Consider the following 27952-nt stretch of genomic DNA (forward strand, 5'->3'; position numbering starts at 1 on the left):
AATAGGGGAGAAAAAGATTGTAAATAATTTATAGCAACTATATTGATCATTAGATAATTTTAATACAGATAAGACACAAATTACTATAAATTATTATTAATTTTTGTTTTAATTTTTGTAGGTACTAAGTTGCACGTAAATTTGCTCCCTTCTAAAAGTAGAGAGAATAATTATTATACTATCAGTAAACACACTGTATATAATAGTGACTAAAGTGTTCAGGGCTGTATCTTGACTCAACTGCGAAATTACCAAAAGTCACATAAACAGACACCAAAAGAGTACGTAGTAGCGTGCGTACATTTTTGCTTCAAGTCCCCCGTTTATCTAGAGTGAAAAAAAGCGCTCCCACAGGAAAAATGTCCACCGTCTCAGGTCTGCGCGCCCCCACCTCGAGCAGAAACGATGGCGCCGGTGAGACCTATGCCTGCGATCGCCACACGAGGGGGCCGTCCCGCCGCCGGGCTTCGCCCCGGCCTCCCGGCTTCCCGCCGCCGCGCCCTCAGGCCGCCTCGTTTCGTGGCGCCCCGCCCCGCCGCTCGCGGACACGCTCCGAACGCCCCGCCGCCCGGCGCCTCAGCCCGGTCCCGGACAGCGGCAACCCCTCCCGTCATTAGGACGGGGCCCCCCGCAGATGGCGCCAGGGTGCGTTCGCCCGCCGGAGGCCGCCGCCATCTCGCGGAGGCCCGCCGCGCTCCTACAGGTGAGCGCGGGAGAGGAGGCGCGAAGGGAGGGGCGGGAGGGGGACGGCGCGCCCTTCCCCTCAGGCCCCTCAGGCCCGACGGCGCCCGGTCAGCAAACGCCCCTCCACAGCCGAGGCCGAACCGCGGCAGCAGGGGGGCGCGAAGGCTTCAGCCTTGCACATAGTCGCCTGCAGGAAGGGTCCCCAGGGCCGCGCCTCCGCCACACCCTGGCCCTCCAGGCCGGCGGTCGTGCCTTGTGGGCCTGCTCGTGGCCCCTGTGAGGCTCTGGCAGTGGGTGACCCCACTTATGGCGTCCTCCCACACCCCCAAAACGGAGCTTCGGCCATCCTGGAGGTCCCCGCCGGGCTTGCACCCCTCAGGCCGCCTTCTCAACTCACCATGATGGCGGCTGCAAGCAGTTCTGGCCGTCGGGCCTGGAGGAGCAGAGACCGCGCTTCTGGCAGCACCCTTGGGGCGGCTGTTGGTTAGGTCTGGTTGTACCCGCCGCCCGGGGAGGAAAGGCAAGCGATCAAGTGAGAGGAGGCCCGACGGTGCCGGTGAGCTGAGGAGCCCCGAGAGCAAGATGGCGAGGCCGAGGGGCGCGGGCACACTGAGGCGGGCGACGGGCTCCCGGAGGTGGCGCCGCGCTGGTGGGGACTCGACACGGCAGCCGCAGCCAATGGGTGGCAGCGCCCCCTCCCCCTGCGGGGCGGGTGTGTGCTGGCGGGAAGTCTACGCCCGGCCTGAGGGCACGCAGGGGGAACTCAGGGGCTGCGCGTGGGCCGGCGGCATGCCCCTGGGGCAACGACGCCCTGAGGCCGACTGACAGGCTCACGGACACACGCAGCACCCCGAAAGTGCCTTTGGAAAACACTTGAAATAAGTATGCACCCTTAAACATGCATTAAAATTAAAGAAAACATTTAATGTGCCTAGGTTCTATCTTAAAAATGGCGTGCTGAATGTACAGGGTTACCCGGATCACGGTCATCATCCGTGTCGCCTTCCCCTGAATCGGGCAAATGCCTGTAGCAGTACAGAATAGCAGGTGTGTGCCGAATAGGGCAGGCGGCATAGAGAATACAGAGGCTTGGAGCCTTTCTGTCACGTTTGCGGTAGATGGACTTGGATTGGAAGAAGCAGACAAGGCAGGCCTGCTTGGTGTTCAGGGCATTATTTCAAGAAAGATTCATTCAGTGCCAGGTAGTGCGGATGCAGGAGTGAACAAACAGGCAAATTTCTCCCTCCCGGGAGTTTGAATTGAAAGGTGAGAAAGTTTGGTTTGTAGGCCTTACAGGAGGAAGCTAAGCCTGCCTGGAGAATTCTAGAAAAATCTCAAGGTCAGAGAAACAAGGCCTAGAGCAAGGTAAGCAAGGCCTAGGCAGTGGTGGAGCAAATCAGTCAACTTCGAGAATCACTCCAGTACCCTGTACCCACAGGGATAACTAGCTATGACTTTTATTCTCAAACTTCTCTTTTGTACTGATGAAATCGTACTTTTGTGATCTGGCAAAGTGGTGGACTTCTGTAACTTGGAAACTGTCTCACTACCAACATCTAGCATACAGATAAAACAGTAACTAACCTTATTTTAAGTATTTGACTAAACTTACAGGAAATGAAGAGAAATCCCCAAATCCAGAAAAAGAAAAGTAAATTGAAAACCAGAGCAAAGTCTTGCTGAACGATTCATCTCTGGCTATGGGTATACACGCTGGGGGTGACAGGTCAACTAGTTGGCCTCGGACTTAACTGATTTTAAGACTGAACCCCTCCCCCTCCACAAATTCCAAGAAATGAGGTTCCCGGCAAACCACTGTAGTTGGTTATCCTAGGTGTGGGCAAGATGTCCTTAGTCTCTGTAACTTGAGAACTGGAAGTGTAAGGGCAGGAGGTCAAGGGTTTGGAGCAGCTCAAGGTGGAAGCTGGAACTGAGTACACTATGAAAAGCCATTGTCTTAAAGACATAATCCTCAGGAAAAGGGTGGACTAGGAAACTATAAAACACCCAATAATGGGCAAGCAATGAAGTTGGTCCCATTTCTGGATGAAAAGGAAAAGGAAAATGAACAATGATGACGTTTTGAAACCCTAGACCTTCATTTCACAAGAGTTTGGAGAATAAATTTATAGTACTTACAAGTGTTGCTGGAATATCACGATCAAGAAATTGATTCCCTACTTCTTCCCAAAAGATCTCTGAATGCTCGCAGAAACAAATATAAAACCAATCTGGGGGATGCTTCCATAAAAGGCTGGAAGGGACTGTCTTAAGAAAAGGACCCTTTAAAGATTTAAAGATAAGCTCACAGTGAAAAACTATAAAATGCTTGTACTATTTATCATGAGTGAGAGTGGCAGACAACAAAGCTCAAAATGTCAAAACTTACAGAAGAAGCTTCTTTGGGAGATTGTGTGTCTTTTCTTTTTCTCTCAATTTATTTGGAGTAATCCACTTCATGTCTATTTTAACGTGATTATTCTACTTAAAATTGTAAACTTAATCTAAAACTAATATCTGTACTCTCCTCTTGCATAATTTTAAGGCATTAGGATGCTTTAACTGCACACCCTCTCCCAATTCATAAGCTATTATTCACTACTATAATTTTATCCTGTTTTCCTCCTACAAATTATACACGGTGTTTTTTAGACCCACCCATATGTGTAAAAATTGACTTGCTTACCATTTCTTTGCATATCTCAGACGTTCCTTCTAGACTTTTTTCCTTGGCCTGAAGATCTACCTAGTCAAATTTCCCCTTCTCAGTGAAATTCTCTGTCTGTTCCACCTTTATCTTCCTCTCTGCTAGCCATTTCAGTCCCCAAAGGTACAATTTGGGATGGGACACCTGAGAATCTGGAGAGGAAGTATAGGGAGTCTTTGAATTTGCATTGGGTTTGCTCTTCCTCTGGCATTGAATGACCTTGGGCAAGCTGCTTACCTTCCCTGAAGCAATGTTTCCTTGTCCACAGTGATTCCTAATTCCAGTGCCTTGCTGCTATGCAACGTCTTCCCAATAAAGTCTTCTTTTAGCAGGTTTTTCTGTTTTCTGAAACAGATGAGCCGTGATTAAGCCACAGACTCATTTCAGTGTTCTCAATAATCGCTAAAATAATAACTATTATGATATTTACTGTCCTACTTTGTTTTTTAATAGCTCCATGCATGTTAGTCTCACCTTACACACGCTATAAATTCATTAATGACTTAAGGCAGAAGTGAACTGTGTAATTTATTTCCCAAAGTTCTTAAACTGGTATTAAACCTGAAGGTATGGCAAGCTCCATTAATACTTGTTGAATGGTTTTACTCTTAATATTTTTCAGTGTTCCAGAAGTAGATAAAAGGAGAGATATAGTGATATATTATCCATCAGGTAAGAAAATGCAATTCCAGATTGCTGGTTTGATGAACTTAAAATCTTTAAAAGGTTTGCCAGTTGAGAAAGGAATAGAGAGAGATACTCCAATATAAAAAACAATCGTTGTGTTATCTCTGAGAGGTAGTGCTATGGGTCTGTCACCATCACACTAACCTAAATCTTCCAATTTTCCACACAGGACATGACTCACTTTCAGAAACTGAAAAGAAATAATTTCAAAAGTGGCAATGAGGCAAAAATATATTTGGGCATTTAACAAATGTTTCTTCATTTCCTTCATTTGTCTAACTGTATGTTATAAATAAACTTTAATATTAGACTCAACAACTTTGGCCTTAATTGTATAGGTAAAACTTGGGTTTTGATTTCCTTTTAACTTAAGAATAATATTAATCTCACAGGAAACTTTAACACACTTTTAAGCACATGTGATACTAAATTAAGACTTTTCCCTTAAAGAATTTAAAAAATTCCTATTTAATTCAAAACATGACTTAAAAGTGAACAGAAGACTACTTGGCTATGTTTTAAGCATAAAATCATTTGAGTTTTCTTGACATTTCTGTTCATTATTTAAAAGGAACGCTACCGCATCACGGGAAGATGACTGTGTGAGTTGTTCAGTGGAAATCTCCTCCCAAAAACATATATATTTAAGAAAATACAATAATATGACTATTCCTAAAAGAGACACCGGTGGATGCAGTACAACAGCCAGGATACATCTACATCTGCAAGAACTCAACATCACACAAAGGGGGTAAGAAACAAGCGGCGGCCAGGCAGGAACAGAATGCCCCCCACACTAGAACACAGTGGGAAGAAAGGACTTGGAATGGGGAGAGAGTGAAAGCCCAGGACTGCTAGACAACCAGCTCTAGAAATCCTCACCCGGAGCACAGACACAAGGTGCACGGGGTGCTGGATATTAGAGAAATGGAAAAGCAAAACCTGTGGGCAGGTCCCTGTAACTGGCGCCCCTGAGACAAAAGAAAAGCGAGTGCTTTCTGCAAGTCTTAAAGAGACAGGGACCCCATAGCTGGATGAAGTCGTCCCGGCACACATAGCCAGCAGCTGGGAATCCTGGGGAACTTTGCCCTAACCCCATGGGCGGCAGCGCAGCTCTGAAGCCCCTCACAGCACTAAGCAGCCTGCCAGTTGTTCCCCCAACTGGCACAGACCCTGACACACTGGGCCAGTAGTTGGAGAGTAGCAGCGTGCACGGGTGGTGGCAGTGTCAGAGGGGACCGGGGGTGGCCCACGTGTGCTGGAGGCACCAGAGGGGACTGGGAGTGTCTTGTGCAAGCCCACTGTGGTGGCGATTGAGCAGCCTGGGAGATGCCCCCATGCGCTGGTGGCAGCGGTGCCAGAGGAGCCCAGGAGAGGTCCGTGTGAGCCCACAGCAGCAGCGAACAAGCGGCCCATGAGTGTCCCTAGTGTGCCAGCGGTGGCAGTGCCAGAGGGGCACAGAAGAGGTATACAAGCACCTGCAGTGGTTCCAGGTGGAGCAGCCCTGCTCCTAGCAGTCGATCAGAATCCCAGCCTGAGGCACAGCCACCCAGGCCAGACCCAAAGGCCGCTGCTGGTACACAGCTGCCCAGCAGGGGCACCGCTGTAGTGGAGGAGCTCACCTGGTGTGCCTGAAACTCCCAGCAGGGCTCTGCACTGCTCTGACACAGACCCTGCCTACAGAAGCTTAGGGGATTAACCCAGTGGCTGCTCCAGGAGAGCCAGTAACTGACACAGGCAGCGGAAGAGGGCAAGGCATCCAGCAAGCAGGAAAGGGCTTTCTTCTCCCAGCCGACACACCTGCAACCTGCCTACAGCCACTGCTATCACCATGAAAAGGCAGAAAATATAGTCCAATCGAAAATAGATCAGACAACCCTGAGAAAGGATCTGAAGAGACAGACCTAACCAGTCTCCCTGAAAAAGAATTCAAAATAAAAATCATAAACACACTGACGAGCAGCAGAGAAATATACAAGAGCTAAGGTATAACATTCAGAGGGAGATTACAGAACTGAAACAATCTCTGGAAGAATTTATAAGCAGAATGGATAAGATGCAAGAGGCCATTGATGGAGAGGAAACCAGAGAACAGGAATGCATAGAAGCTGATGCAGAGAGAGGTAAAAGGATCTCCAGGAATGAAACAATATTAAGAGAACTGTGTGGCCAATCCAAAAGGAACAATATCCGTATTATAGGGGTACCAGAAGAAGAAGATAGAGAAAAAGGGACAGAACGTGTCTTTGAAGAAATAATTGATGTGACCTTCCCCCAACTGGGGGAGGAAATAGTTGCTCAGACCACAGAGGCACACAGAACTCCTGAGAGAAGGGACGCAAAGAGGACAACACCAAGACACATAATAATTAAAATGGCAAAGATCAAGGACAAGGATAGAGTATTAAAGGCAGCCAGAGAGAAAATAAAGGTCACCTACAAAGGAAAACCCATCAGGCTATCATCAGACTTCTCGACAGAAACCTTACAGGCCAGAAGAGAATGGCATGATATATTTAATGCAATGAAACAGAAGGGCCTTGAACCAAAGATACTGTATCCAGCACGATTACCATTTAAATATCAAGGAGGGATTAAACAATTCCCAGACAAGCAAAAATTGAGGGAATTTGCCTCCCACAAATCACCTCTACAGGGTAGTTTAGAGGGACTGCCTTAGATGGGAGCACTTCTAAAAAGAGCACAGAAAGAAGCACCCAACATATGAAGAATGGAGGAGGAGGAATAAGAAGGGAGAGAAATAAAGAATCATCATGCTGTGTTTATACAAGCTCAATAAGTGAGTTAAGTTAAACTGTGTGGTAGTAAAGAAGCTAACCTTGAACCCTTGGTAATCACGAATTTAAAGCCTGCAATGGCAATAAGTACATATCTTTCAGTAATCTCCCTAAGTGTAAATGGACTGAATGCACCAATCAAAAGACACAGAGTAATAGAATGGATAAAAAAGCAAGACCCATCTATATGCTGCTTACAAGAGACTCACCTCAAACCCAAAGACATGCATAGATTAAAAGTCAAGGGATGGAAAAAGATATTTCATGCAAACAACAGGGAGAAAAAAGCAGGTGTTGCAATACTAGTATCAGACAAAATAGACTTCAAAACAAAGAAAGTAACAAGAGATAAAGAAGGATATTACATAATGATAAAGGGCTCAGTCCAACAAGAGGATATAACCATTATAAACATATATGCACCCAAAACAGGAGCACCAATATATGTGAAACCAATAGTAACAGAATTAAAGGAGGAAATAGAATGCAATGCATTCATTTTGGGAGACTTCAACACACCACACACTTCAAAGGACAGATTCACCAGACAGAAAATAAGTAAGGACACAGAGGCACTGAGCAACATGCTAGAACAGATGGGCCTAATAGACATCTATAGAACTCTACATCCAAAAGCAACAGGATACACATTCTTCTCAAGTGCACATGGAGCATTCTAAGATTAGACCACATACTAGGCCACAAAAAGAGCCTCAGTAAATTCCAAAGGATTAAAATCTTAACAGCAAACTTTTCAGACCACAAAGGTGTAAAACTAGAAATAAATTGTACAAAGAAAGCAAAAAGGCTCAGAAACACATAGAGGTTTAACAACATGCTCCTAAATAATCAATGGATCAATGACAAAATTAAAATGGAGATCCAGCAATATATGGAAACAAATGACAATAACAACACAAAGCAAGAACTTCTGTGGGAAGCAGCGAAGGCAGTGTACAGAGGAAAGTATATGGCAATCCATGCATTTTTAAAGAAGGAAGAACTATCCCAAATGAATAGTCTAATGTCACAATTATCGAAATTTGAAAAAGAAGAACAAATGAGACCTAAGTTCAGCAGAAGGAGGGACATAATAACAATGAGAGAAGAAATCAATAAAATTGAGAAGAAGAAAACAATAGAAAAATATCAATGAAACCGAGAGGTGGTTCTTTGAGAAAATTAATAAAATAGATAAGCCTCTAGCCAGACTTATTAAGAGAAAAAGAGAGTCAAAACACATCAACAGAATCAGAAACAAGAAAGGAAAAAACACGATGGACCCCACAGAAATACAAAGAATTATTAGAGAATACTATGAAAACCTCTATGCTAACAAGCTGGAAAAACTAGGAGAAATGGACAACTTCCTAGAAAAATACAACCTTCCAAGACTGACCCAGAAAGAAACAGAAAATCTAAACAGATTAATTACCCTCAACAAAATTGAAGCAGTAATCAAAAACATACCCAAGAACAAACTCCCGGGCCAGATGGATTTACCTTGGAATTTTATCAAACATACAGAGAAGACATAATACCCATGCTCCATAAAGTTTTCCAGAAAATAGAAGAGGTGGAAATACTCCCAAACTCATTCTATGAAGCCAACATCACCCTAATACCAAAACCAGGCAAAGACCCCACCAAAAAAGAAAACTACAAACCAATATCATGGATTAACATAGATGCAAAAATACTCAACAAAATATTAGCAAACCGAATTCAAAAAGACATCAAAACTTCATACACCATGACCAAGTGAGATTCATTCAAGGGATGCAAGGATGGTACAACATTCGAAAATCCATCAACATCATCCACCACATCAACAAAAAGGACAAAAAGCACATGATCATCTCCATAGATGCAGAAAAAGCATTCAACAAAATTCAACATCTATTCATGATAAAAACTCTCAACAAAATGGATATCGAGGGCAAGTACCTCAACATAATAAAGGCCATATATGATAAACCCACAGCTAACATCATGCTGCACATCGAGAGGCTGAAAGCTTATTCTCTGAGATCGGAAACAAGACAGGGATGCCCACTCTCTCCACTGTTATTCAACATAGTACTAGAGGTCCTAGCTACGGCAATTAGACAAAACAAAGAAATACAAGGAATCCAGATTGGTAAAAAAGAAGTCAAACTGTCACTATTTGCAGATGACATGATATTATACATTAAAAACTCTAAAGACTCCACTGCAAAACTACTTGAACTAATATCGGAATTCAGCAAATTTGCATGATACAAAACTAATACACAGAAATCTGTGGCTTTCCTATAGACTAACAATGAACTAATAGAAAGAGAAATCAGGAAAACAATTCCATTCACAATAGCATCAGAAACAATAAAATACCTAGGCATAAACCTCACCAAGGAAGTGAAAGAGCTATACTCTGAAAACTAGAAGACACTCTTAAGAGAATTAAAGAGGACACTAATGAATGGAAACTCATTCCGTCCACCTGGCTAGGAAGAATTAATATCTGTCCTGCCCAAACCAATATACAGATTTGATGCCATCCCTATAAAATTACCAACAGCAGTCTCCAGTGAACTGAAACAAATCATTCTAAAATTCATATGGAACCACCAAAGTCCCCGAATAGCCAGAGCAATCCTGAGGAAGAAGAATAAAGTGGGGGGAATCTCACTACTCAACTTCAAGCTCTACTACAAAGCTACAGTAATCAAGGCAATTTGGTACTGGCACAATAACAGAGCCATAGACCAGTGGAACAGATTATAGAGACTCCGGACATTAACCCATTACATATATGGTCAATTAATATATGATAAATGTGCCATGGACATACAATGGGGAAATGAGTCTCTTCAACAGATGGTGCTGGCAAAACTGGACAGCTACATGTAAAAGAATGAAACTGGATCACTGTCTAACCCCATACACAAAAGTAAATTCAAAATGGATCAAAGACTTGCATGTAAGTCACAAAACCATAAAACTCTTAGAAAAAACATAGGCAAAAATCTCTTGGACATAAAAATGATTGACTTCTTCATGAACAAATCTCCCTGGGCAAAAGAAAATAAAAAATGAACAAGTGGGATTATATCAAGCCAAAAAGCTTCTGTACGGCAAAGGACACCATCAATAGAACAAAAAGGTACCCTACAGTATGAGAATATATTCATAAATGACAGATCCGATAAAGGGTTGACATCCAAAATATATAAAGAGCTCACACACCTCAACAAACAAAAAACATATAGTCCAATTAAAAAATGCACAGAGGAGCTGAGTAGACAGTTCTCTAAGGAAGAAATTCAGATGGCCAACAGACACATGAAAAGATGCTCCACATCGCTTGTCATCAGAGAAATGCAAATTAAAACCAAAATGAGATATCATCTCACACCAGTAAGGATGGCTACAATCAAAAAGACAAACAACAAATGTTGTCAAGGTTGTGGAGAAAGGGGAACACTCCTACACTGTTGGTGGGAATGTAAATTAGTTCAACCATTGTGGAAAGCAGTATGGAGGTTCTTCAAAATGCTTAAAATGGAAATACCATTTGACCCGAGAATTCCAATTCTAGGAATTTACCCTAAGAATGAAGCAACCCAGTTTGAAAAAGACATATGCACCCCTATGTTTCTTGCAGCACTATTTACAATAGTCCATCAGTAATGTCCTAAATGTCCATCAGTAAATGGATGGATAAAGAAGATGTGGTATGTATACACAAGGGAATATTATTCAGCCTTAAGAAGAAAAGAAATCCTACCCTTCGCAACAACATGGATGGAACTAGAGGGTATTATGCTCAGTGAAATAAGACAGGCAGAGAAAGACAAGTACCAAATGATTTCAGTCATGTGTGGAGTATAAGCGCAAAGAAAAACTGAAGGAACAAAACAGCAGCAGAATCACAGAACCCACGAATGGAGGTATAAGGGTGGGAAAAAGAAAGGGGGCAATACAATTAACATGTGTAATGTGGAGGGGGTACAGGGCGGGCTCTACAACGCAGAGAAGACACGTAGTGATTTTACAGCATCTTACTACGCTGATGGACAGTGACAGTGAAGGGGTATATGGGGGGGACTTGGTGAAGGGGTGAGCCTAGTAAATATAATGATCTTCTTGTAATTGTAGATTAATTATACCAAAATAAAAAAGGAATGCTCTGTTAATAGCTCATTCAAATCTTTAATGTGCATTTGTGCAAAGTCTGACACGTAAAAGCAAAATGCCCCCTGAATCCACTATCACCAAAGCTTTTCTTTCAAGCCACGAATTAGACAAATCTGTTTTTTTCCTAACATTCTGAACATTTTCTATCAAACTGTCCCAATTTAAGTAAATATCCATCTCTTTAAAAAAGAAACCTAATATTAGAATTCTTTTTGTTAGTATAAACAGCTGGATTCAAGAGGTTCCAGCTGTTGCAAGTTGAGCATAGATGTACCCAAAATAACAATAAGCGGAAGTACATTTTTTGTTTTGACTCCAAGCAGAAAAAATTGCCACTTATGAACTCACATTAAGTCCACAAAAATTGTACTCTTGTACCTAGTGAATAAACACTATTGTTTTAGTGAAGTGCTGTAAGACATGATGTCATATAAGTTCCACAACTTCTCATCCCAGGCTTGGGAGCAATACAGATTTCTCGTCCTTGAAAACCCACTGTTGACACTGTAAGAACCACCAGAGTCCAATAGTCACCCACCCTACATTCAGATGTGCACAGAAAAGGTAGCTTTCTTAAGCTGAACATTCTTCAACAAGCCGCCATGGGGACTCAGGCTGTGGGAGGCAGAGAAGTGTATGATGACAGGGAAACAAGTTCTGATCTGGCCCGTCAGTACTGTTTCAATCTCTTTTGGTGTCAGGACTCCTTCTGGTGTGAATTCATTTGATTGTTCTCAAGATTAGATTGTAGCTTCCTTCCCCTTTAGTGGTGGCCAGTAGATGGAGATTTTTAGAAGACCTTGTGCTGGAGGGATGAGAAGGGCCTTTGATCCTTGCTGGTACTCCCTGGTGGTGGCTGCAGGATGACCCACACCTGCTGGGGCTCTCAGCTGTGTGGTCTGGGGTGTCTGCCTGGCTGTGTCTCTGGGGAAAGGTAATTCCCCACTGGCCTGGCCCCACAGGAGCCCTGGCCGGGCTACTCCTGCCAAGATTCACATAGTGGTGTGTGGATGGTACCCACTCCAACACCCCTCCAAGGGCCCTGCACAGTTCACACTACAAAACAGGCAAAGGTTGGATGGGCTCAGAGAGGGCCCAGTTCTTGCTCCACCCAGCCCAGTCTTGGCCCTGATCAGACTGCTTTCCAACATCATTACTCGACTTGCTCACTGGACTGTCTACCTGTGAGGCCACTCCTTTGTGAAGCCCTCAGCTTTGGCTTTTCTTCCCTTCTCTGACACATCCTGGCCATCTGACGCTTTGACCTGAACTGGGGATGTCAAGACCCACTGGTCTCAGTCTGTGTGCCCCTTTCTTCCACAGTGCAACTGTGCAAAAAGGGGCACCTTCTTCTTTCTTTGGCTTGCCACCTTCCTCCTCCTCCTTCCAGAGGCTCTTCCCCCTTTTTGGGGACTGTAATGGGAATGGGGAAAAGCCAGATCACCCACAAAAGGAACATAACGGTATGGAGGAATTGTTCAAATATTTCAACTGTTCTGTGAAAGTATGAAGGTTAGGTTTGTCTGGATCACAACTGCAATATGGTAGTGACGTAAATAAGACTGAACATGATTTTGTCCCATACAGAGGTGGGCTGTCCAGGCTCATGGAAGTCCATCACCACTCAGGGCTTCTTGGGTTGGGTAGTCCACCCTGAGTGTCCTGTAGTCCCAAGGGCACTTTCTGGTCCAATATGGAGGCTCCAGTGCCATCTGTTATGTCTACATTCTGGCCAGAAAAAGGAGGAAGAGAAGAGGAATAAGGGAATGCCCAGAAGCTACCACAGAACACTTTTTGTTTTATCTCACTTGGTTACATGTCCAGAATGTGGCCATATGGCTGCAAGGAATGTTGAGAAATGAGGATGAAGTGCCTCCCAAGATGAGGATTCCTTAACTACTTAAGGAAGGGGACATCGTTTCGGGGGAACAGCTAGAAGTCTCAGTCTCTGGCTTGAAAAACTTCCATTATTCCATCCTTAACAAGTTTCAGTAATACATTCTTGAGTTTCTAAATTTATGCTGATGTAGAAAGGGTGTTTGACTAAAAGTAAAAACAAACAAGCAAATAAACCCCTACATTCTAGCTCCAGCTTTTCCACTAGCTGATTGTGTGACTTAGAGGCACTCAGTACCTCTCTGATACCGGTTTTCTTTTCTGTAAAATAAGAAAATGTGCTAGGCGGTTCAGAAGGCTCCCTGAGGCTCTGATTGTACTGGTAACCACAAACCTGACCATAATTTTAAGATCTATGTTCTATTATCCTTACTTTGACTTGGTGTAAATACCAGAATAGACCATGAAAAGGCAAAGATGGGAACGTAAATTCTTCAATCTTATCACATTGTAAAACTGTTAATGTAATGAAATTGCCCATTATTGCCTATAGCTCTTACCCTAATCACTTGACTGTAATTGTCTTTGACCTGCTTTTCAAAATCTTACTGATCTGCAGGCAGATACAAAACATATTAACTTAAGTGGTCATAACAAGATGGATATGTATACTGATAACTGCAGAACGTATTAACAATTGGTATTGGCTCAAGGAATATGTATGAAATTATTACGAATAAAACTTTCATAATAGGTAGTACATGTTACATAATAAGTAGAATATGTTTCATATTTTAGAATTATGTTTATATTTTATAATTGTGTATAATATTTTTATTCATACTCCATAATATATAATATTATTTTATACTCACAATAACTAATGTATATTATGGGTGTTAAGTTTATAATAAGTAGATAAATAAAGAAAAGATGGAGATACTAGTTGCATATTCATAGTCTCTGAGACTGTGGTCATGTAGCGTAACTATAGAGACCCCCAGAAAAAAGTCTCTGTGTCATCAGGGAGAAAATAATTGTGTAGTTAAACCACTGATTTAGTCCTTAATGCCATTTTGAACGTTCTTATGGATTAGACCTACAAACAAACCTTGGGCATGGTCTACTTAGGTAGTATTTCTGAGGATATAAATTTCAAAATCTGTTTTTCTTTTCTGTTTATTTTTGATGGGGAGGTACCAGTGGCAGAAAAGATAACAGGAATAAAACCTCTGTTTATGTTTGCAATCTCCCCTAGCAATCATGTTTAGTTATCAATGTTGATCATCTTCTGGAGTTTCTCAACTCAGAATTAAGTGGCTGCTTCTGTCTCCTATTTCTGGGATTTCTTTTCTCCTTTGAGCATTAGATAGAGGGTTTAAGGCCAGCCACTACTAAACCATACCCTTCTGTGAAGACCAACAGATGGGAGAGAGAGAGGCATCTTGAGATGCTCCCTCTTTGGAGTCCTCCACATACCATGAATGTGTGTGTCAGCCACCCAGAAGTTGGAAGGGGTTTGATGCCACTGCAAAAACCAGGAGAGGACATACCCTGCAAGTAACTGTTACATGGAACAGATGGAACATACACACTTGAATATGAAGATTTTTGTTTCAGACTGCACTGTGAATCCACTTCTTTCTCTGTATTTTCACACATTTCACTAAATACAAAGTGATAATACTGATCATATGTGCTTGGACAGTAATTATATTTATCTTTTCTTTATTATTGGTTTCAGCACACAGACTCTTTGAATCTACAGGTTCTCATTTGTCTACCCCTTTTGCAAGTATAGTAGTGTTTTTACAACTAAATTGTTATATACTTGTTAGTGGAAGACTCCATGAAGACACAGCAGATTATTTTGAAAGCAATTTTTTGTTTAGGGAAGAATCACATAAAATAGTCTTCCTTGTAATTGTAGATTAAGGATACCAAAAAAAAAGAGTATTCCTTGCCTAACTAAGACACTCACTTCTCTGGAGAAAGGATGCAATGGAAATTTTTTATGCCTGTTAATATCAGTTCTTTCACATGGGCTAGGTGGGTACATGTTAGAGGCCAAATAGTGAAGAGTAAAACTGAAGGTAAAATAATTGAATTTGTTTTAGAAATTACTTGTTTCAGTGTGAGGAAAAATGGACTTGAACCAAGAACACAATTAAAAATACAAGGATGGTGAAAAATCAGGTTGGATTAATACCAACTGGTGTCACCAAGGTATAACAGGAAGGAAACAACTAGTTCTTTTCATAATTTTGATCACCCAAGACTAATGTGGCTTATGCACACTTGAGTGAAAACCAGTTGGCATTAGGGTGCTCACCATGGAAGAACTGCAGGGGTATTGGACAAGGAAACGTGGGCACCAACCACTCCCAAGAGCAAAACTGTGGTTTCACAGGAGGTGAATGTAAATGCTTAATTCGGGCACAGAAGTAGGTGGCATTGTTTGGATTGTATAGACCAGACAAAAGGATACTGGCTGAAAATGTCACGAAAGAGGGACCATGGCAGATGTAGGCTGACTGACCCAAACTCAACCTCCAACCTCTCCCTTGCCTGATTCAACTACAGAGGCTTTAAAAGTTGAAATTTTTCTTTTGCATCATCTGTTACAGCTAGGGACCAAATGGCACACTTCAGGTCAATGAGGTACAGGCAGAAGCCCTCAGGGGCAGCCCTTAGTGTGTTGCCTCCTGCATGAATATAAAAAAGCAAAGCCTCCTGAGGAGAAAGCGCCTTACCCATCGTCCCTTGCTCTTTTCCTTTTTTGGGCAGGATCATGAGTCTTGCAGGGTCGAGCACTCCTTGCAGAACCATGGACATGAAAGTCATCACATTAAGAATGGAGTAATTAAAAGAAAGAGAAAGTAAAAGCATCACTGAGCTTCAGTACCAGCTCTGCTTTACTTGGGGCCGCATGTTTCGTGAAAAAACATTCCCATAAATAGCTGCTTATTTAAGTCAGAATTTGGAGGGTTCTGTTATTTACAGGTGAGTGCCACCTTGACTCAGCAAAGGAAGGAAGGGTTTTAGATTCAGAGCTAACACAGATACCCAGGCTTTTATGTTTGAGAGAACTTCTTGAGTGCTCTTACCACTTACTACTTCTGTTGACACTAATTAATTGATCATATGATTTTTATATCTAAGCAGTGGCATTTATTCTGAACTAGTCTATATTGCTGTAGGGAAGAAAACCATGCACAGGGAAAAGAATAGTAGCTTGACCTTCTGGAGGCCCCCGTGACTTGGTCTAGGATGGAGCTAGACGTGTAGCGTGTTGCCGAGCGGACTCTGCCTCCTGGACATTGCCTCTGAGCAGGGAGTAGAGCCGGCAGCAGAACGCAGTGCTGTACCCACTGCTGAGGAGGAAGGAGGCCAGTTGGAGTCTGAGAGCCCACTTCCTACTTTCTGAGATTTAAAGTTAGAGAAAGTTGGTGGAGTAGAACGAGATGGCTGTGACCGATTAGTGCCAGTACAAAAGGACTCAAATGATCTCAGAGAAGAGCACACTGAGGGGAAGAGAAAGTATGGGTTGGTGGCGCAGGTCCCACGCAAGGGTCCGAAGATTTGTGGCCCTTGCTGTTTCTTGTCCTACAGTAGACTTCTTTATGGTTCTCTCACTGTAGTGCCCTCCCCATGAGAGGATTATGCATCTCACCGTGAACTTGGGCATGGCTGTGTAGATCACTTTGGCTAATGAAACAGAGGAGGATGTACCCCTGGGCAAGGCACACTGCCAGTGACTCAGCCTGCTCTGTCTTTCCCCTGGCCGGCAGCACTCCACATAGTGGCCGCTCTGCCTGCTGGGACCCTGGAGCAGAGGTGACACATGAAGAGCCACCACAGACAGATGTGGGCACATAGCTATGTGAGAAATAAACCATTGTTATTAAAAGTCAATTCAGGTTTAGGGTTATTTGTTCCTTCACCTTAGGATAGCCTAGATATCCTGACTCCTCAGTGGGATGACTCAAGGACATTTAATGACATTCAGCTTAAAGTAGATACTTCATATGTGCTCTGGGGTGCCTCATTTCTAAAGTTGGGTCCCACAGAGGTCAAGGTTGTGCCAGGTACCAATATATTTCAGTTTGGGAACAAAATTGGTACTAGTGAATTTCTTCTTAAATATCTAAGAAAACTATCTAACCTATAGTTAGTCTTGTGTAATAATATATCCTTAAAAAAATGGTTTGGCACAATTTGTCCCTGTAATTCCACTTCTAGGAATTTACCCAAAGAAAATAAGATCCCTGATTCAACAAGACATATACACCCCTATCAGAGCACTATTTATAATAGGCAAGAAATGGAAGCAACCCAATTGTCCATCAATAGATGAATGGATAAATAAATATGGTACACATAGACAATGGAATATTATTCAGCCATGAAAAGAAAAGAAATCCTACCATTTGCAACAACACTGATGGAGCTAGAGGGTATTATGCTCAGTGAAAGAAGTCAGGAGGAGAAAGACAAGTACCAAAATACTTCACTCATTTATAGAGTATAAAACAAAGCAAAACTGGAGGAACAAAACAGCAGCAGACTCACAGACTCCAAGAAGGAACTAGTGGTTAGCAAAGGGGAAGGGCTGGAGAGGGTGGGTAGGGAAAGAGGGAGAAGGGGATTAAGGAGCATTATAATTCATAATCATGATATAGATAGGTCATGGAGAAGGCAGTGTAGCACAGAGAAGACAAGTAATGACTATAGCATCTTACTACACTGATGGATGGTAACTGCAATGGGGAGTGAGGACTTCATAATATGCGTAAATGTTGAAACCACAGGGTTGTTTATGTGAAACCATCATAAGATTGTATATCAATGATACTTTAATTTTAAAAAAGAGAAAGAAATGGCATGTCATTACTGAGAATACTGCTATTGCTGGATACTATTAGAATGATTAATTGATATTCTCCTTAGCTCCCTCTTTTCACTCCAAAGCTATATATTAAAATCAAATTCCTTTACTTGAGCATTTCACTTCTTCCTTCCCCTAACCCAGGCAGCCAGACATTGAGTCACCCTCTCCTCTAGGTGGACAGAGGCACTGAAAATAAGAAAACTAGGGTGGCATATTTGAGTCTTGAATTTTGAATACACTGGTGAAAAGGAAGATGGTTGCAGAGGTGTGAAAAGCAGGATAGACATAAAGAACCCATGGGTTGGGGAGAGAGGTACTGGAAGGACTGGAGGACTCTTTTGAAAGGGGTGTAGCCTACAAAGGAGAGACCATAAGTCCCCCTACAGTTGGCACTATGTGTTTCCAGCTCTTGGAGGCCCTCTAAAAGCTGAGGACTAGGACGTGCCTCCTGTTGCAGTCCAGAGAGGACCACTGACAGATGGCTGCCAGCACAGTGCCCATCAATCATCTAGCATGAGCGATGGCATCTGTGTTCTGAGATTTTGTACAGATCCCTCTCTCACTCACCATAAGTGACTAAGAGCCCGGAGGCTCAGAGACCCTCTGGAATATAAGGTGGGATGTGGATACCTAGTATAGGGTGATGGTAGTGAGGGGGACCTCAGGAGAAATGGCCTGCCTGGACCATGGTGGACCACCAACAGATGCCAGCAGGAAATCTCCCAGTATGCCCTTGCTCCCCAGGAAGTCACCACATGCCTGATGAACAGATGCAGGGTATTTAATTCACATTTTGCTAGAAGGACAGAATTTATCCAAATCTGTGCCATGCATTTTGTCCTAAAAATTATTTTATGGCTAAATTTTAATTTGACCTAATTAAACTGAAAACATATTATCAAGAAAAGTTTGTGCATGAATGCTCATAGCACTATCATTCACAATAGCAAAAAGTGGAAATAACTAACCAAAATGTCCATTAACTAATGAGTGGGTAAAGAAACTGTTATATCCTCATTGAGAAAGAGTATTATTCAGTCATGGAAAGGAATGAAGTACTGATTAGTGCTGTAATATGGATGAACCTTGGAAGTATTATGCTAAGGGAAGGAGCCAGACACAAAGGACGACATATTGTATATATTCTATTTATAGGAGCTGTCCAGGAAAGGCAAACCCATGGAGACAAAAAGTAGATTAGTATTTGATAGGGGGGGAAAGAAAGTAGGGAATGATTGCTAGTGAGAATGAGGGTTCTTTTTGGGGTGATAAAAACATCCTGAAATTAGTGGTAATGATTGCTAGACTTGTGTATCTATTGTTAAAAAACAAAATTCAACTAAGTAAATTTAAATATCTAATTGGCATTAGCAAGCAATTCAAGAATTGGGCAGCATCTCTTCTAGCGAGTAGACAGTTACTCTGAGGAATTGTACAAAATGAAAAGATTTTATAGGAAAGAGGGTGGAGCAAGGAAATTAATTGCAAAAGATAAGGAAGGATTGTCTCTGTCAAGGCCAACTTCCTTTAAGGGGAAATATGGGAGTCTTATCATGCAGATTACCTCATATCCTTTTTAGAGGACAGAGAGGACTCATGTGACAAAGTACCTATTGGTGCTGAGCAGAAAATTCCTGATTGACAGGTCTGACTATTTCTGGGGGAGTTTGAAACTGCATTAGGCTAAGCATTAAGCTAGCCCAGGACAAGTCACTCCCTCTTGGCCTGTGGCTTTATTTTTATAATACTAAAAACCACTAAAAAAAAAACAATTTGAAAGTTGTGATATATCTCAATAAAAATTAATTTGTAATATTTAGTTTTGATCACAAGTAAAAATATTCATACTACATAATTTGTTCTCTGGATTTGAGATTGAAATAAGAAAGTTTTAAACAAAAAACTTGTTTAGCTCTCAAACTGTCAATTTTAAACAAGTAAAAAGTGAATGCTTCAAAGTGAAAATGAAAAATCACAGACTTTGTTTTCTAAAATAAGGAGTGAGTTATTTGAGATGAAACAATATAATTTTGTAGAAGTGTGCATCAGTAGGCCCCAACCAGCAAATTTGATTTTTTTCTGATTATAATGTAGCAAAGATGAAAGTTAGGAACAGACTATATGCTGTCTTTGATCAGCTACATTGTTTCTGATATTAAATGGGCTCGTGATTTTTAAAAAGTCATAAAAATTACTCTCATAGATTTTTGTTGAAAGATAATTTGTTGTAAAACGAAAAATAAATGATCTTGATTTCATTGTTAACTTAAAAATGATTTATTTATTTTATTCTAAGAATAATAAGACATGCAAATTAATTTTGATCATTGGCTCAGTTAATAAATCTGAGACCTATTTTTGATGTCTTCACTAATATGATCTAAATATGCATTGTATCTCATGAGCTCTAATTAATATCCTATCAATAAATTACACATTCAAAAGTGTTCTGTGGATAAACAAGTTTGGGGAATGCTGCAGTGGCATAGTTCTCTGCACACCTTTCACCAGACAGAATATGTTAGGCTATGCTACAGGAATGAAAAATCCTAAAATTTCAATTGCTTACCTATTAAAGTTGATTTTGAGCTCACATTCCATATCTAAGCTAAGTCAGCCGGAGCCTCCAGCTCAGTCAGTGTGACACGGTTTAGTCTCCACTTTCACTTCCACAGTTTTCTGGAGGGCACTGCAGTGTCCTGCATGGGCAGTTAAATGCCCTTCCCAGAGCACGTGTCTCCTCCACTCATATTTCACTGGTCAAAGCAAAGTACATGACCACACCTCATTTCAAAGGGGCAGAACCTGCAATTGGACCTCGTGCCTGGAAGGAAGAAAACCTAATTACTGAAAAGCCCTAACCCTCTAGTCCAGCCACTGTCTGATAGAAGCATAATACAAGCCCCAAATGTGATTTAAAGTTTACTAGAAGCAACATTAAATGTAAAATAGAAGCAGGCAATATTAATTTTAATATTATATTTTACTTAAACCATTTTATGTAAAATACTGCCATTTCCACATGTAACCATAAGAAATTATTGAGGAATTTTATTACTTTTTGAACTAAATCTTTGAATTCAGGTGTGTATTCATGCTTACAGTGCATCTCATCTTGCAGTACCCATATTTACATACTCATTAGACACATGTGGTTAGTGGCCACCATATTGATAGCACAGCTGTAGTGTTTATGGCTCGGGAACATAGTGCCAAACTCTACCTCAAGCAGGGCATATCCTTGAGGAGCCTTTTTTAAATCTTTTAAAAACTCACATGTGTATTTTAGTATAAAAATAATGTCTTATAGACTGTTACTGTGTCATGCTGGCTCTGGGGAAATGGGCTGTGCTAACCTCAGAGCTATGCTTCTTGCTAGAATATTACCTTGACCTCCAGGAATGGACCAGGACCTGGAGATTTATGTCCCAGTCCCAGGGGATACTAGTTAGCTGCAGAGCCTTTAGTAAATCATATGGCCCCCTGAGCCCCACTTTTCTCATCTGTAAAGTGGCTTGCTTAGATGAGATAATCTTGAAAGTGCCTTGTAATATCTTAAACTTTAAGATTCTAATTAGGATGATCTGGACTATCATACCAAGGACTGGATTTTTTTTTTTTCAAGAAAACCTGGCCTTTTGTATAGTAGCCTGTGGATAACTTGTTTGGGGGCACTTTTCCCAAGGAGAACAGTGGCAGTGCCCCACCCCCAGTGGCTATCCATCTTAACTCCATCAATCCTGAGATCTGTTGGCATCTGGGGGTCCCACAGTCTCCCACGTTGAGTGGCACAGGTGGCTCCTGGGAACTTGGAAAGATTCTCCTTAGGTTTAGGGATTTGAAGCACCGTCTGGCAGCGGGTGCCTGTAAAGGGCAGTGTGATGAAACTTCCGCTGCTGGCATTGCTGGTGGGATCCCGCCGGGCGTTTCACCTCGAAGCGGAGAAAGCCCATAAAAGACCTCTGCACTCAGTTAGTGATGCACGTGTCATTGCGGAGGCCAGAGTCACTATTTGAACAGTAAAGGGGGAGAAGGATGGGAACTTCCTTCCTTCTCCCCAGGACCATGAGTGACAGTGGAGATGCCCGAGGGTGGGGCTCTCCCGGCACCGCTGAGGGCTTGCTGACTGGTGGTCCTGCTTAAGCTTTGGATGGATTTCAGCACAGGAAAAACACCTGGAAGGCCTGGGGCACAGGCATGGCACATTCCCGGGTTGCTGCCTGAGGTGCTTTCCAAACAGGACGCCTCAGCCGCTTGCCTTCCCTGCTGTGGGCTTAGAGCCGCAGCAGTGGAAACAGAAGTGTCTTCCTGGGGTCTGCTGGGAATTCACTCACAAGGCAAACTTCAGTTCCTCTAATTATTTTAAATATCTTCTCAGACAAGATGCCAGGACTAATTAGCAGAGTTCATTTACTGTCGCTTGTGTGCTTGGGAATAAAGAATTTAGAACCAGGTCACTAGGTGAGTGTAATTCATTATGAGTGTGCAGGGCAAAATGCATTAGCTGGAAATACTAATAATGGCTCTTTATCTTCTACATAGATTGAATACGTGCAGTATTTTCTAATCTTTTTTTCAAACCCGTGTTAAAAATACACACTGATTGGGAGTCTATGAGGACCTCTGATTTAAACTGTTGGGTTCCCACTTGCTCAAGGAAGTGAGAAATTAGGAGCTGAGAACTTCCTGCTGAAATAATATTTATGCCCCAGAATCCATGCTAGGACATTCATTTTTAAAGCTTTTTGCAGTAACTCTAACCCTGAATATTTTTCTTACCCCTTTGGGCATGAATTCACACCTAGGTTGCATTTCCCCTTAGGAAATGGCCCTGGTGTTTTTAAAAAATAAGACAAAAGAGGACAACAGAGTGTGCATTTCAGCTTTCCTTCCAACTGAGACATCTTATCACTAAATTCCTGTGTTTCTAAATCAATTTCTAAATCAAGACAGAATGAAATAGGTAATATGAATTCAGGAGAGGTGAATTGAAGCTGTTTATTGGAAAAAATACCTATGTTTTGTTCTGTTACAGCTGGTATTTATCTCTGGCTTTCTGTGCCAAACGGCACTCAGAGTGGCTGGTGCTGGGTGAGCATTTGAGACATGCTGACTAGTTCTCGTTCTCACTCCATCATCTTGGATGACCTTACGTGGGGGATATTCCAGGACCTTCTTGGACAGAAGGCAGGCTGAAACCATTGAGAGTTACTTTGGATCTCCTTCTACAGGCCTCAGACCCAGGCCTCCACGCCTCGGCCATCTTGTTTAGAGACCATCATGGTTCCTAACTCCCACCCACTGGTCCTGTATGGTTTTAGCTGCTCCCCACCTCTCACATCTGTGGCTGCCCACAGCACTTTCCACACCCACACCAATCTTAATGTTCTATTAGACTGAAATCATCTTCTACTCAATTTCTGTGAACCTTTACCCATTCCTCAAGACCCAGCCTGAATTTCTCTCCCTGTGTGAAGTCCTAAAACACCCTGCTCCCACCCCTACACCCTCATCAAAAGTGACTGCTACCTCCCCTGGGATCTCAAAGCACACTGATTATTTCTGTCTCAAACAGAGCACTTACAAGAGGTTTTGACAGAGTTTGGGATATACTACCTCAAAATGTGGTACCTTGGCATATCGAATACTTGAGCTGAAGGAATAGAAGAAATGGTAAATGCAAAAACTCTTTGACCTTCCCCTGAAACAGATCCTAAGACCCTCTTGTGAGTGGTGCCATCCCTATACCTGGAAGAAAGGAGCACCTTTATCTCCAGGACTGAGGGTCTCCCAGAGAAGTGAACGAACAGGTCTTGCTGCGTCTCCCCCAGATTACCAAGCCTACCTCATACACTGTCCTATCCCACAACTTTCCACTGTCCATCAAAAATAGCATGAAAGCATTCAGGCTCAACAGCTTATTCCAGTCCTCATTTCCTTATGAAGGGTCCTGGGTTACATATGGCTTACATAAATCTGTATGCTTTCCTCATGGTAACATATCTTTTGTTACAGAGACCCCCTCAGCATCACCTAGGGCTCTTGTAAAGGTATGAAAGTTGCAAAGCCCTTGTTACATGGCCTGGTATGCAGTACAAATTCAGAGGGAGCTACCGCTACTATTGTAATTATCCCCATCATTATTCACAACATGAAACAATGTGGAATAGGGTTTAAATACCACTCGAATAGCAAGATTTAATGGGGAGAACCAAAGCTGCAGTCTGTTGTTGCTCTATGCTATTCATTTAAAAAATTTTTAGGAAGGGACAGCTACATGTAAGATAATGAAACTGGATCACTGTCTCACCTCATACACGAAAGTAAATTCGAAATGGATCAAAGACCTGAATGGGAGTCATGAAAACCATTAAACTCCTAGAAAAAAAACATGCAAAAACCCTTTGGAAATAAACATGAGCTACATCTTCATGAACATATCTCCCTGGGCAAGGGAAACAAAAGCAAAAATGAACAGGTGAGACTATATCAAGCTGAAAAGCTTCTGTACAGCAAAGGACACCATCAATAGAACAAAAATGGTACCCTACAGTATGGGAGAATATATTCATAAATGACAGATCTGATAAAGGATTGACATCCAAAACACATGAAGTGCTCATGCACCTCAACACAAAAAAGCAAATAATTCATTTAGAAAATGGTCAGAGGAGCTGAAAAGACAGTTCTCCAAAGAAGAAATTCATATGGCCAACAGACACATGAAAAGATGCTCCACATCGCTAGCCATCAGGGAAATGTGATTTAAAACCACAATGATATATCACCTCACACCAGTAAGGATTGCCACCATCCAAAAGACAAACAACAATACATGTTGGCGAGGTTGTAGAGAAAGGGGAACCCTCCTACACTGCTGGTGGGAATGTAAATTAGTTCAACCATTGTGGAAATCAGTATGGAGGTTCCTCAGAAAGCTCAAAATAGACATACCATTTGACCCAGGAATTCCACTTCTAGGAATTTACCCTAAGAATGCAGCAGCCAGTTTGAAAAAGACAGATGCACCCCTATGTTTATCGCAGCACTATTTACAATACCCAAGAAATGGAAGCAACATAAATGTCCATCAGTAGATGAATAGATAAAGAAGATGTGGTACATATACACAATGGAATATTATTCAGCCATAAGAAGAAAACAAATCCTAAAATTTGAAACAACATGGATGGAGCTAGAGACTATTTTGCTCAGTGAAATAAGCCAGGTGGAGAAAGGCAAGTATCAAATGATTTCACTCACATGTGGAGTATAAGAATAAAGGAAACTGAAGGAACAAAACATCAGTGGAATCTCATAACCCAAGAATGAACTAACAATTACCAAAGGGAAAGGGACTAAGGAGGATGGGTGGGAAGGGAGGCATAAAGGGGTATTACAATTAGCATGTATAATTAGCAGGTAGGGGCAAAAATGGGTAGGGCTGTGCAACACTGTGAAGACAAGTAGTGATTCTATAGCATCTTACTACACTGATGGACAGTAACTGTAATGGGGTTTGTGAGGGGGGACTTGGTGAAGAGGGGAGCCTAGTAAACAATGTTCTTCATGTAATTGTAGATTAATGATAAAATAAAAATTTCTTAGAGAAATTTCTAACTACATTCTATTTTTACTAATTTCTTTTGCATGACTACAAAAGTAGTCATGCAGTATAACAAACCCCAATACCCATCACTCAGTTTCAACAATGATCAATATACTGTCAAACTTACTGCATCTGTATCTTGCTTACTGATCATTATTTTTCTATAGCTTTATTGCAGTAAAATTTACCTAGTATAAAATTCACACTCTGATAAATGACATATCTGACAATTGTTTAACATCCAAAATATATAAAGACCTTACATACCTCAACATATAGAAAACAAATAACCCTATTAAAAACTGGGCACAGGATATGAACAGACACTTCTCCAAAGAAGAAATTCACATGGCCAACAGGAACATGAAAAGATGCTCCACATCACTAATTATCAGGGAAATGCAAATTAAAACCACAATGAAATATCACGACACGCCAATTAGGATGGCCAATATAGAAAAGACAAGGAACAACAAATGCTGGTGAGGATGTGGAGAAAGGGGAATCCTCCTAGACTGCTGGTGGAAGTGTAAACTAGTTCAACCATTGTGGAACGCAGTACAGAGGTTCCTCAAGAAAATTAAAATAAAAATACTATTTGAGGGGGCAGAGCCAAAATGGCAGCATGAGTAGAAAAGTGGGAATCTCCTCCCAAAAACATATATATTTTTGAAAATACAACTAATACAACTATCCCTAAAAGAGAGACCAGAACACACAGACTACAGAAGAACCAGACTATATCCACACCTGCGAGAACCCAGCGCCCGGTGAAAGGGGTAAGATACAAACCCGGGCCCCGCAGGACCCGAGCACCGCTCCCGCCAGCTCCTGGTGGGAGGAGAGGAGTCAGAGCAGGGAGGGAGTGGGAGCCCAGAACTGCTGAGCACCCAGCAATAGCCATCCACACCAGAGCGCAGACACACAGTGCTTGCGTGGGGTGCTGGAAACTAGGGAAACAGGACAGTAAGACCCGTGAATGGGTCCCATAGCCAGCACCTCTAGGACAAAGAAAACCGAGTGCTTTTTGAAAGTCTTAATGGGACAGGGACCTCACAACTGGACGGAAGCATCCCGGTCACAGTCCAGCAGCTGGAAATTCCAGGGAACTCCAGGTGCACTAACCCCCTGGGAAACACCTCTGAGACCCCTCACGGAGGTAAACAGCCAAACAGCTCCCCATTCTTTATCCCTCCGGGGCCCCTCCATAGTAGAGCGACAGCGTGAGGCTGGCCACGCCCACAGCAAGGGAGCTTCCTCCATACCGGCCGGGCAAGATACAGAGACCCAGTCTACACGCAATTGCCCAACACAAGCCACTAGGGGTCGCAGTTGTCTCAGTAAAGAAAGGACAGGAGCAAGTGGAAAAAGTCTTGGCTCTCCCAGCTGACAGACGAGTCAATAGCATAACCACTGCACCTATCAACATGAAAAGGCAAAAATATTTGATCCAGATAAGACTAACCCAGACATCTTCGACATCTTCTATGTCTTACCCTGAGAAGGAAACTGGGGAGATAGATTTAACCAATCTTCCTGAAAAAGAATTCTAAACAAAAGTCATAACCATGCTGATGGACTTGCCGAGAAATATGCTAGAACTAAGGAAGGAGAATACAGAAATAAAACAATCTCTGGAAGGACATCAAAACAGAATGTACGAGATGCAAGAGACCATTAACGGACTAGAAAACAGAGAACAGGAATGCAGAGAAGCTGATGCAGAGAGAGATAAAAGGATCTCCAAGAATGAAAGAATATTAAGAGAACAGTGTGACCAATTGAAATGGAACAATATCCGCATTATAGGGGTAACAGAAGAAGAAGAGAGAGAAAAAGGGATAGAAAGTGTCTGAAGAAATAATTGCTGAAAACTTCCCAAAACTAGGAGAGGAAATGGCCTCTCAGACCACAGAGGTACACAGAACTCCCATTACAGGGGATCCAAGGAGGGCAACACCGAGACACAATAATTAAAATGGCAAAGATCAAAGATAAGGACAGAGTATTAAATGCAGCCAGAGAGAAAAAAGTTCACCTACAAAGGAAAACCCATCAGGCTATCATCAGACTTCTCAACAGAAACCTTACAGGACAGAAGAGAATGGCATGATATACTTAATGCAATGAAACAGAAGGGCCTCAAACCAAGACTACTGTATCCAGCACGATTATCATTTAAATATGAAGGAGGGATTAAACAATTCCCAGTTAAGCAAAAGTTGAGGGAATTTGCCTCCCATAAACCACCTCTACAGGGCATGTTACAGGGACTGCTCTAGATGGGATTACTCCTAAAAAGAGCACAGATCAAAACACCCAACATATGAAGAAGGGAGGAGGAGGAATAAGAAGGGAGAGAAATAAAGAATCATCAGACTGTGTTTATAATAGCTCAACAAGCGAGTTAAGTTAGACAGTAAGATAGAAAAAAAGCTAACCTTGAACCTTTCGTAACCACAAACGTAAAGCCTGCAATGGCAATAAGTACATATCTTTCCATAATCACCCTAAATGTTAATGGACTGAATGCACTAATCAAAAGACACAGAGTAATAGAA

This window comes from Manis pentadactyla, chromosome Y (assembly GCF_030020395.1).
Source record: "Manis pentadactyla isolate mManPen7 chromosome Y, mManPen7.hap1, whole genome shotgun sequence".
Lineage (NCBI taxonomy): Eukaryota > Metazoa > Chordata > Mammalia > Pholidota > Manidae > Manis > Manis pentadactyla.